General features: G+C 36.4%; 1 long non-coding RNA gene across 1 annotated transcript; it reads left to right on the plus strand.

Annotated features, from left to right (window-relative positions):
• The first annotated feature begins 10,500 nt into the window (after positions 1-10,500).
• LOC136201328 (uncharacterized) lies at positions 10,501-12,606 on the plus strand. Its single transcript, XR_010673790.1, has 4 exons — positions 10,501-10,872; positions 10,970-11,017; positions 12,281-12,350; positions 12,440-12,606. It is a non-coding gene; the product is annotated as an uncharacterized lncRNA (long non-coding RNA).
• Positions 12,607-13,384: the final 778 nt, after the last annotated feature.

Raw genomic sequence — 13,384 nt, forward strand, 5'->3', positions numbered from 1 at the left:
TGGCGTTAACCTTGCTTTGTTCTTCCTAAAATTTAACCAAGTTAGTAATGACAGATTGATCAGTAGAACTAGATGCCATACCTGGGTTAGGGTCGGATTGGGGGGGTCTGTATTGTTGAGGCCGATGGTACTGTTGTGGGGAATTTGGTTGGAGGACATTGTTTTGCTGTTTATAGCTCAGGTTCGGGTGATCATGCAATCCGGGGTTATACGTGTTTGAATAGGGATCATACCTCCGCTGAGACTATCCTTGATACCCGAGAGCAGCATTAAGCTATTCTGGAGTATCCTCTTGCAATGTAGGGCACTCGTCCGTAGCATGTCCGGTCATCGTGCATATCCCGCATGCCTTTACCTGTACTGATTTCCCTAAAACCAAATTCTGAACAAGAGAGGTCAGAGAATTAAGCTTTTCTTCAATCGCTGAAGTATTTACCTCATATGCTTTCCTTGAACTCTCTTGTTGTTTTTTGAATTGTTGTGATGTCGCTGCCATGCTCCGGATTAGCTCTTTAGCTGCTGCTGGAGTTTTATCTATAAGGTTTCCCCCACTAGCGGCATCTACCATTCTTCTTTCCATGCTCAACATTCCCTCATAAAAATATTGAATGAGGGAATGTTCAGTTATACCGTGTTGGGGGAAGCTTGCACAAAGTCTTTTAAACCTCTCCCAATAATCATGGAGCGTTTCTATGTCCTTCTGTTTGATGCCGCTGATTTCTCTACGGATCATTGCTGCTCGTGAGGCTGGGAAATATTTTTCCAGAAATGCTTGGGTCATTTCTACCCATGTTGTGATGGATCCTGAAGGTAGATTTAGGAACCAATCTTTGGCCGCATCCTGCAAAGAAAAAGGGAAAGCTCTCAATTTAACTTGTTCCTCAGTAATTCCTTGTGGGCTCATACCTGAACAAACAGCGTGGAATTCTTTTAGATGATTGTGTGGATTTTCACTCTCCATCCCATGGAACTTCGGTAAATAGTGGATCAGTCCCGATTTGAGCTCGAAGGCTGCGTCCAGATTCGGATATGTCACGCACAGAGGCTGTTGGTCAGCTTGAGGGGCGTGCAATTGCCTAAGGGTTGCCATGGTTTCTGCTTCAGTTTCAATTATCTCAACTTCCTCGTCTGAAATTTCTTTTTCTTCGTTGGAGCTATGAATTCCAATGGCTTGTGATTTTTGTAGCCTTATCTCCTTACAAATTCTTCTTGTTAACAACTCTATTTCTGATTCGAAAAGGAGTTCTTTAGAAGGTTCAGACCTGGTCATATACGAAACAAAATCAAGTTAGATTAATCCCCGGCAACGGTGCCAAAATTTGATGGATGTCGAATCCACCAAATAAATAATTATTTACTGACCGACTACTGATTTGCAGAAATGGTAAGTAAAGATCGTACGCTAAGGATTAATACTGATTGTTTCGTATAATTACTAAATCTAAATGTGTGTAAATGGGGGGTGACTGATTGTTGGGTTGATTATCTTGAGACGAACTTCGTAAAGTTGAATTGCAATTAAATATGTTACTCTTATCTGACAAAAATACCGATCAAGGGATATCCGTAGGCTCGACAATTATTTCCTTTTTGATCATTGAAAGTGCGAAAATATCATAATTAACATGACCCGAGTTGGTTATAGTCGTTCCTTATTCATTCCCGACCTAACCCTTCCTTAATTGTAAAGCAAATCCTAGAGCGCCTAAAGATAAAAGCTCCTATTCGACAGGCAGTTCTAGCTTAGCGCTTAGAATTTAATCTGTCGAAAGCATTAGGAATTAGAAGGACCTAACCTAAGTTAACCGGATTCTTAGCGATTCCGATTCAAACCAAATTACATATTCATACGCTTGATAATAGTTAGGATTTCAGATGATTACAAATCCTATAGCCTAACGTTGTTTAAATGAATGAGAAAACCGAAGTCCGACCGAACTAAAGACTAAACTTTCATTGAAGGTCTGATTTTATAGATTGACAAACATGTAAACGGATCATAAAATTAGATTACTGAAATTAAGAATGACAATCTCACAATTGGAAATAATACTAGCCTTTGATTAATCCCTTAATCGATAAAGGAAATTAGCTACTCATAGTCATGAATCGACTATGATAGCTTACAAAAGTAAAAGTGATTAATGAAATGAGAAATTGTGCTAAAAGTTTACAAAAACCCTAACAAGGAAAATGAAACTATTAATTCAAAAGTGTCCTCCCAAAAGCAATGGTGGGTTTCTTTTATAGTGTTGATTCAAGAATCTTCAATCTTTTGAGTTCCTTCCTTGATTTCAGGGATTTCCTTCGTTCAAAACATGTTGTTGAAACTGTGGAGATAAGTTAGTTTCTGATTCTGCTGACTTGGCGATCTGAATAAGTCGACCCTCTTAGTGTTGGGCAAGACTAAGCCAGTTACGTCCGCAAAGCTGAACTTTGAGTGAAAAAGGTCCAAAATAGCCTTCCAAGCCTTCTTTTCTCCAATTTGATCCCTGAAATCACTTATGCAACAAAACAAGTGAAAAGGTCCTAAAACGACACAATTAAGAACGGAATATTCACAAAAAGAACATAATAAACTTGCCGTTTTGGACACTTATCACGGTATCAAAACGGATCAATCAGAAAATGGCAGCAAGATTCTATGGTCCATTCCAGATTATCCGTCGCATTGGGGAGGTAGCGTATGAGTTGCAATTGCCGCCACAGTCAAGAGTGCACCCGGTATTCCACGTCTCAATGTTAAAGAAAGCAGATCAACCGAGAACAGTGGAACCATCTTTGCCTGCAGGTTTTGAAGTTGCAATCGATGATTCCATTCGTCCGAAGCAAGTTTTGGCCACGCGCATTACCGATAAGAAGGGGGAACGAGTTAAGCAATGGCTTATTCAGTGGCATGGCACAAATGCAGATGAAGCTACTTGGGAAGATGAAATTATAATTCCGTCTCAGTTTCCTTCTCTAAGTCTTGAGGACAAGACTGCTCTTCCAGGGGGTGGTAATGTTAACAACCATGACTCAAAGAAGGTGGGGCCTAAGGAGTTGAAGGTTTATACTAGGAAGAAGGGCAAAAAGGGTAATTAGTTAGGGGAGCGGTTACCTTTGTCTGTAGTAGGTATTAGTGGTATTTAAATAAGGTGAGAGCTGAGGGAAAGGCAGGGATTTGTTTAGTTATTTTGGGAACCACCTGTTTGTGGCAGGAGTGGTGGGGCATAGTCCCTGGGTCTCTTTGTCTTGTAACTTAACTGTTAAGGGAGACTCCTTCTACTGTTCCATTAATCAATTGTTCTTTCATGCTCATTATACTGCCATTGCCAGCTACCTCCCATGCCGCGGTCGGTCAGCTTAATACCGAGGAATGAGGGATGTAGTATCACTGAATCAGTTCTGCAGCAGTCTCCAGCTGAGCCGGTTACCGATCCACAGTGCTTAGTTTCAGATTCTGAAACAGAATGGACAACAGTTCAAAGGAAAAAGAAAACCCTCAACACTCAGGTGTCGAAACCCCACTTGAATAGGCAAAGCAGGCCTCTAAAGCGTTATTTATGATCTGTTTATTCTGGAATTGTAGGGGTATTAATAACCCCCAAACGCAGATAACCCTTAAGCTTCTCTGTACATCTAATCGTCTTGATATTTTATGCATCGCTGAGCCTATGGTGGCCCTTGACAATATCCCGAACTCCCTTTGGTTATCTATCGATTTTCAATTTACAGCTTGCAATGCTAGCAATTCAATCTGGGTTTTTAGTCGCCATTCTATTGCCTCTCAGATTTCAGTCTTGGCCTGCCACAATGAACATATTACTGTTTAGATCACTAATGCAGGGTCATTATCCTTTGTTTATGGCAGTACCACGGCTGTAGGGAGACAAAATTTATGGTCGGATTTTCTAGCTCTGAATTTTGGTTCTGGCGATAAATGGGCAGTAGTGGGTGACTTAAATTCAGTTATTGGGGCTCATGAAAAAATCGGGAGCAACCCGGCTATAGGAAGCTGTAGTGACTTTCAGAGATTCATTGATTCGGGGGTTCTAATTGATGTCGAAACTACGGGTTATCATTACACATGGTCAAATGGCCGACAGGGCACCGTTCATGTGGAATGCAGTCTTGACAGAGCTCTTGTTACTGAAGCCTACCTAGACTCTTAGGATTGGGTTTCTTGCAATGCTCTTCCTCGGCACAGGTCAAACCATTGCCCTATTATTCTTAGCTGTGGCTAGGCATTGGGCTTCCGCTACTCTTTCTTTGCCACCTGCGCAACTGTTGATCCACAAGTTAAGGACGCTTATGCCTGTTATCAGGGCCTGGACTAAACATGTCTTCGGTAGAGTTGAGATGAACATTGTGGCGGATAAAGAAATTTTAGAACAAATCCAACTTGAGATTTCGAGTGACGGACAATCGGTGGAAAGGCACTTGAAAGAAGTTGAGGCTCAGAAGGAGCTAGAGTTGCAATTGTACAGACATGAGTTGCTCCTAAGGGACAAGAGCAAACATAAATGGCTCTCAGATAGGGATATGAACTCAAGTTTCTTCCATAGAGCGGTTAGAATCCAGAAAACATATACTGGTATCTCCTATTTGGTTATTGATGGAGCAATGACTAATGATGGCACTCAAATCTCACAACACATTATGGAATTTTACAAGAACCTGTTCGTCAGTACTGCTGATAGAATTGATTTGGATCTGATTAACTCGGTGATGCCTTCCCTGGTGTCTAACGTGGATAATGCAATGCTTTTAGTTAAGCTTGGGGTTGAGGAAATTAAAAATGTCATTTTTAGCTTGAACAAAGACAGTGCTCCAGGGCCTGATGGTTTCGGAGTATGCTTCTATCAACCCTTCTAGGATATAATTAGTCAGGAAGTTTTTCGAATGGTTTTCAACTTCTTTGAAAGTGGCTACGTTCTCCCTGGTATGAATTCAAGTCATATGGTTTTACTTCCATTGGACGGGGCAAATCAAATTACTTAATTCAGGCCAATTGTAATGGGGAATTTCAGCTACAAAATTATTTCGAAGATCCTGGGAGATCGCCTTGCCCCTGTGGCTGCTCAAATTGTATCCCCTAACCAGTTCGGCTTTATCCAGGGGCGCAGCATTCACCAATGCATCGTGGCTACATCAGAAGGAGTCGATCTTCGTTCCAAACGTTGTTATGGGGGCAATATCGCCCTCAAAATTGATGTCAGGAAAGCATTTGACACATTAGATTGGAACTTCCTTTGGTCGGTTATGGAGGCTTTTGGCTTCTCTCTTCAATTCAGGGACCGAATCCTTAATTTACTTGCTTCTGCCTGCATATCTATCATGATCAATGGTTATCCAAATGGCTTATTCGGATGCTCTAGGGGCGTTAGATAGGGGACGCTTTATCACCAATCCTATTTGGCATTGAAGAGGACTTCTTTAGTAGATGGATTTTGAAATTAGAATATGATGGCAAGTTCACTCCCATGTCCTACACTGGATGAATTGGTTTTCCTTCTATTTACTGTATGCGGATGATATGCTACTATTCGGTAAAGCCACGAAAAAAGATGGACGCGGAAATGGAGATTTAGATGCTCCATCATCTGGTTGTTGCAAGAAGAAATTTGTTGAGCGATTTCCGCAAGTGCACGGGTTCGCTTGTAATAATAAAAAGATATCGATCCCACACGGAACATGGATAACATAGTGAAAGTAAACGTTTTATTGTAGAATTGTGAATCTTCACAAGTTAACAGAGAAAAATAAACATGGATAGCATTTGAACTAAATTGAGTTCTGGGTTGTCAATCCTTTCCTCAAACTTCGTAGGTTTCTCAGACCCTGGGGCGCTTCACCGTTAGTTCTTCTCGATGAATCTTCGGAATAGAGATTGTCCGATCTTCTACCAAAATGTGAACTTGTCTTCGAACAATTCTTAATCTAAACTTAATCGCTACTGTGTTTCTAATAATCTAAGAACAATCTTGTGTACAGCAAGTTTGCTTTACAAAATTGAAAGTTAATCTCTGACTCTTTTCTGAGTCAGAGATTCAACATAATATCTGCTCTCTAAACTCTAATTAACCAACTCCTTAGACTCTGAAATCAACTCTCTATTTATAGATGTTGAAGAGTCGTGTTTGAAGGGTCGTGTCCGTTGTGAAGAGACATTTCAAAAGCTGCTGGTCGTACCAAGATTCTAGAATCTCAGTCGCGACCTAAGGAGTAATTTTTTCCTCAGAATGACTTCTGATTTCGTGCCTCAATTTAGCGTGTCGCGACCGAGATATGGGAATCTCGGTCGCGACACGGGTTGTTCCTCCCGGTCTCGCTCCGTTCCCATCTCCTCGTATCGGTGCGCTGATATTCTCGTATTTTTAGCTCGTAACTTAGGGTTTTTCCTTCGTTTTTGATCCGTTTTAGCTCTTATTTGGATTTAACCAAATAATTGAGTACCTTGCATCAAAGAAACATATATAGACGTAAAAGTACTCTAAATAGGTATAATTAGTACGATTTCATGACAAAACTGACGTAAATATTAATGATATTTTAGGTATATTTTGGGCGTAACAAAATTCGAGCATGTGGTCATTCAGCTTTAATGTTGATTCACTATACGCCTTGACAAGGGTGATCATTTTGACAAGTTGTTGTGGCAAGCATATGTTTCTGCTAATAAATTCATGACCATCACTTATGGTCCTCCTTACATTTTTTAGGAAGTGTTTGTACCGAGTTAAACTTGGTTTCTTCCTTCATTTTCCTCATTGGAAATTTATCAAACTCTCCCAGTTAGAGACGATATTATGTAAGCATTGCTCAATGCTCTGATTTAATTGGTAGAATGGTTTTTGTCTTTTAAAGTTAGAGTTTGATGCAATGAAACTAATGTTGTTCTAGTCATATGCACCCAGTGGTGTTCAATTTCCAATTCGAAATGAAATTTTTTTTTAGGCTGTTACAAAAATGTTTCAGAAAGTTACAACCAAGGTATGTGCTATATTTGCTTTTTTAGGCTACCTGAATTTTCTAAGCACCTTTTAACTCGCCTTTCCTAATCATTCGTCACAACAAAATCAGCAATTGTCTGTAAATTAGAGTAGAACAAAGGAATGTTGTGATGATTATTTATATACGTGAATATCAGATTTTGACAAACCAGTCATATCTATGTAGAAAATGTATTGTATCCAACTTATTCACATCTCTTCCTCTGGTAAATTTTTTTCGTATATATGGTTTCAACCTGTAGAAAAAATGATTGAAACTGGAAAAGTAACTAAACATATCTCTTCAGTGGCTACTATATCTCTTATCTTATATTTTCTTTTCTTTGGTGTTCCTCTTTTATGTATCACCGAAGGTTAACAGCAGGGTCGTCCCTGGCATGAGCATGGGCATGAGGGGCACCTGCCTAGGGCCCAGGGAATGGAGGAGCCCAAAAATAATATTTTTAGAAAAAAAAATACAAAAGTGAAATCTTAAAAGATAAAACAGTTAAGGAAATAATCCTAGCCTTAAATAATTTGCAACACATATCTAGGCACAATGGAGGGAAGGGTCCGAATATAATTTTTTATAAAAAATACAGAAATTAAAATCTCAAAATGATAAATACATGTCATAGTCCTAAATAGTCACAACACGCAAATTTATTATTATAATAATTTTTCACATGTTGATGCAAATAATTCTTTTTCAGAAATGAAAGTGTTGCAAATCTTGGGCCAAAATTATTGCTGTCAGCATTTGATATTCTTGAGTTTGTCAAAACAACAGATTATTATCCAAATGTTCCGATTGTGCTTCGAATCCACTTAACTATATATCTGCTAAAAGAGATTTTTTAGAGTTAAAATTATTGAAAAACTATTTGAGATCATCATCGCAAAAAAAAAAGATTAAATAGTTTAATAATTTTATCTATTGAGAAAAATATATTAGAGAATGTTGATGTATTATTTTTAATAGGAAATAAAATGTTTTTTTTTTAAACTTTATTAGATCCCTTGTTAAAAGTAATAAATAAGTGTCATTTATAAGTCATTTTTCTTTTACATAATTGATTTTTTTAACTGTACTTATTTACTAGGCCCTGGTTTGAAGCTTCGCCCTTAGGCCTCCAGAATCCCAGGATCTGTCCTGGTTAATAGTATTTTATTATATGATAGACAACAGCTTTATACCAGATGGTAGAATTTAAGCAAAATAGTGTAAGGTATTTTATTACATAGTTTCTCATATTTTGAGTTTGCCCCCAAATTCCATTCTTAGCCAACTAAGAGTAGTTTAAGATTCCCTCTCTAACTTCGTCGCCAAATTGAAGAAAATTAGGGATAAGAGGTAATTATTCTTCTAGAAATTATAACAGCTGAACAGGTGGGACTCAATCAAACTATTCTTCTAGAAACAATGGGATACTGACAGCACCAAACAAATCTTATTTCTGGATTTAGTTTCACACAAATCAATCTACTTAATCTTATAATTGATAAATTTTAATAACATTTTTCATTGTAATATCCTTTGAAAAACCGAGCACACACATAGTATGCATATCATGTGTTTAATTAAGTACTTATAAAGCTAATTCCTTCTAAAGGTATTGAAAAAAATAATAACTTTGTCCTTATCTTATAAAACAGCTTAATTGTGTCCATTCATAATTTTTTTTTGTGAATTTTATTTTGATAATAGAAAATTTAATTTAATTTTATCATTTTCAAAATAATTTCGAATAAAAAGTTTGCACGGAATTAGAAAATGATAAAATTGAACCAATATTTTAGGACAATGATAAAAATTAAGCCTTTTTGTAAAATGAGAGGGAAATTCCCAATAACCTCAAGATTAAAATTGAGGTTTTCCTAAAAATAATTTTGACCCATAGTAAAATTATATATGACTCGACAACACCAAAAGTAATCGATACTATCCTGATTAGGTTAATACGAGATGGAAATGAATTTTTTTGGGTTGGATTACGGTTTAATCATTTTGACACTAATTCGAAATTCACACCGCACGATCATTATAGAAACTCAATAATTGTAACCTGTAATATTTATTTTGTAAGTTTTTGTATATTTTTTTAATTGGGATCAGGGTCAAATTTAACCATAACGCTTCAATCAAAGTGCAGATTTAGCTCATAACGTATGAAGTGATGCAAATAAAACCCTAATTTTTCCAAGCAAGACCAATTTTAGCGAAGCTCTGTCGAAAATGCAAAAAGACTAGTTTACTGTTATTTAATTATCACATCGTATCTTCCAAATAAGTTTGTCGTTAGATTGAAGCAGTTTCATATATTTTTTATTTTTTATTTTTTTATAACTATATTAATAACATTCTAAATATTTAAGAGAATTTGATAAAAAAAATTGTGATTAATTTATATGTAGCAGATTTAGTTTTTAGTATTTTAGCATAATTTTTGTAGTTTTGTTACTAATAAATTAATAAACTAAAGTGATAGTAAAATACTAATAAAACATGTTTTTTTCTAAATTTCATAACGTATGACTAAAATTGATCTGACTATCAGAGTTAAATTTGTATCATTTCATACGTTAAGGTTAAATCAGCACTAGAATTAAGAACGTTAGGGTTAAATTTAAGACTAATATTTGGTCCAAACTGTTACAGTGAGAGACACCATGTGTCACATGTCAAAAAGAAAATAACTTATGGGTAAATACTTGTGAACTTTTAAAAACTTAGAGAATAATTGAAGTTTTGAGGTTATTGAAATTAATTATATAAAGATAGAATTGGACAAAAATACGAGGCTATTAAAGATACAACAACAACAACAACAAAGCCTTAGTCCCGAAATGATTCGGGGTCGGCTAACATGAACCATCATATAAAACCGTGAAAATCAAGTCGTGTCAGCGACACAGATTCGCTCCCTCCACTCCGTCCTATCCACTACCATATTTTCCTCAATTCCCAATAAACTCATATCACTCTCGATCACCCTCCTCCAAGTTTGCTTAGGTCTTCCCCTACCCCTCACCACTACATCCCTTTGCCACTCTTCGGTTCTCCTAACCGACGCATCAAGCGCTCTACGTCTCACATGGCCAAACCACCTTAGTCGGTTTTCTCTCATTTTATTCTCAATAGATGTAACCCCTACTTTTGTCCTAATTATTTCATTACGCACCCGGTCCTTTCTCGTGTGACCACACATCCATCTCAACATACGCATCTCCGCCACCGACATCTTATGGATGTGGCAGTGTTTCACTGCCCAACACTCCGTACCATATAACAATGCTGGTCTAATTGCCGTCCGGTAGAATTTTCCCTTCAATCTATTAGGCATGCCAGGATCACAAAGGAACGAGGCTATTAAAGATAATTAGACAAAAATAGAGGGTCTAATTTAGAACTTTAAAACTTTAGTGAGTAGGTGAAGTTTGAGAGTAAGGGATGACATCACCTATATAACTGGACTTACACCTTTGCTTTTCTCAATCCCCGAATAGCAATTAGGGTTACCCAATGTTCATAGATATCTCCTCTGTGAGATCTGAATAGCAGATAGCCCATATATCGTTTATGGATACGGTTAGGATTAGGGTTTATCTTCTCTAGAAAGTGGCATAATCAATTCTATAGAAATCAATGCTTAGGATTAGGGTTTATCTTCTCTAGAAATTTAGCATTCATCAATGCTTTTAGGATCTGATCTCTAACTGCCCCGTCGTCGAGAAAATTTCCAAAGAGAATCAAACTTAATTCTGTAGAAATCCTTCCTCAAGAAAGAAGGGAGGAGCATCAATGGTCATGAACCCTACAAAATCTTCAGGATTAATAACCTCCATAACTTTATCTGCTAAAATATTATTAGCAAAAAAGGGTTGTGTATATTTACAGGTGAATTGAGCAACTGTAACTTCTTTATGTGTTTTTGTTTTTTTTGTTGCTCACCAATTCATATGTATTTTGATCCTATCTTAATTTTTTTTTGCAGGAAACTATCTTGCTTAACAAATCGAATTAATGCTTATAATTGTTTATGGTAAATCTTTGCACTTTTTCTTTGTTGGGTTTTATGTTTTAATGGCAATTCTATTGTTAAATGTGTTTGTTTGTGAGTGCCTTACATATGCTCATTTATATAACCTATCTAATGTGCGAGGATGAAACTATGCTTCTTGTGTTATGATAAGTTTTTTTTATACAAATCAAGATTGTTTGTTATTTGCTATGATGAAACTATGCTGCTAATGCTTGATCTGAATATTATGTAAATTTCAGCAGACAATTATCTTTGTTGTAATTTCCTGCATTTTCAACTAGTTGAGATTGCGGCTTTGGGAGTAACCATTTTTAGCTTAATTTGAAATGGAGAAAATTGCAGAGTCCAAATTGTGTTTGTTCATTTAGTAAAGCATTAGCTATTGTTCATTTTAGTTTGGCAATGCTAGATATTTCTCTCAAAATACTAATTTGTTGTTTGTAAGAAATGATCAGGAAATTGTTGGTGTCTGATTTTCTCAAATGGTATTATTGTTTTGCTTCAACTGATGTACTTTTTTTATGATCAGGATTGATTCAACTGATGTACTTTTTTTATGCTTCTTCTGTATTATGGTTTGGCACTTTCTGGTAATCATTCATTGCATTTATAATGACTATATTATCTGTTTTTTTTAATTGTTTGATCAACACCGAATGAATTTAATTCCATTGAACATCTTAATCTATTTCCATTGTTTCCAAGTAAAGAGAATGAATTTAGAGATTAGCATTTTTGAGAAATATATATGTGCTATGTTGCACGGAAACGGAATACGGAAAAGCTATCGAAGAAGAGTTCAACAGAGTATATAAAAATGCAACTTCCTAGAAAAGAAAAATGTCTCCGTTTGTACCAGAAATGGAAGGATGATTTGAGCCATGTAAGGAATTCAATTCCTACTGACTGGCTTTTTATATACTTAATTAATTCCGATTAAGGAAAACTTATACACAATAATTAGTGATTCATCAGAGAAAGAGAAAGGAATTCTTGTTAGAATTTTTTAGATAACATTTTGGGTGTAGAAAGTGAACTTTTGAAAGTTCATGAGACTTTTGAGATTATTAAATACAATTGAACAATAATATGGATTATTGAATATAATTGTATAAGATTATAATAGAGGGTAATTTAGAACTTTAAATATTTAGGGGATTGTTGTAATGTATGAAGCCTATTATTTGATATGAATTCAATATCCCATAAATGCATGTTGTAAATGTGGCTGTGCATTAGACATTGATATCTCCAATCTTACAGTTCCACAAAAAGCGGCTCAACAGATGTGGCAGGCAACAAATCAAATCAAATTGAAATCAACATCCAAGAGGTAATAAGAATCATTATTTTATAGATAGCTAGGGTTGTTAAGAACGGAAAAGAAACACAAAAATCTGAAAAAACCTTAACTATGTGCAGGAAAAACAATGGTGAAGAAACATGAGAAAACCTTAACTATGCCAAGATGTCAGTACATCAGCAAATATCTTTCAGGCTTTCTCAAGAACAAAAAAGGATATTTTATCACTGATTGCAGAATGTTGCCGGCGAAAACAATCTCTTCCAACACAGAGGATGATAGGAGACTGCAAGTAAGTTTATGTTTAAATTACTAATTTCTTCTTTAAATATGCATTATTTAAAGAAAATCATTCTAGAGATCTTGTGTTGTTTAGATGCATTTTTGGTTGATTGACCCTACGGAAACATGGTGGTGTACATAAAAATTAATATTGATCAATTTGTTCAGAGAATCAATTCAGAGGACACGTTTGCTCCTGGCTAGATTTCTCTGGCAGCCGCAGAGAAGCAGCAGCAGCAGAGTACTTAATATCTAGAACACTCTTGGGTATTGTTATGAACCTCGTCCCCCTCTCGGATATTTTGCTCAATGCCATTGCAGATGAGGCTGTTTTATGTCTGAAATGTCTTGATGCAAACAACAGTACCTTTAGAAATGTCAGCAGAAATCCCTCTCACTGCTAGGATAGTGGAGAAAGAAGTTTCTTTACAAATGTTCCGCCTTAATAAGTTTTCAGCTATCACTGGAGTCAAGAATTTACTTAACTCTGTGTGTTCTAGGATTTTCACTCACATATTGCAACATGTTCTAGGATCGTCAAGATCAAGCCAAGCGCTAGTAATTCCTGGTTTTCCTCATCCAGTGTTCGGAAGTATGAGCATTCTCCCAAGAGCAGTGGATTTTGACTTGGGTGCAGGTGGATTATGGGGCTGGGATCCTTGCAAAACCGTCTCTGAAGATGACCTGACTATGTTCCTGGCGTTTTCAAGAGGTTTTCCAGTGACGAAGGAGGAAGTTACAACTCTTTTACTAAATTAACTCAGTAAAAAGAGTTGTAAATT

This window comes from Euphorbia lathyris, chromosome 7, assembly GCF_963576675.1.
Source record: "Euphorbia lathyris chromosome 7, ddEupLath1.1, whole genome shotgun sequence".
NCBI lineage: Eukaryota > Viridiplantae > Streptophyta > Magnoliopsida > Malpighiales > Euphorbiaceae > Euphorbia > Euphorbia lathyris.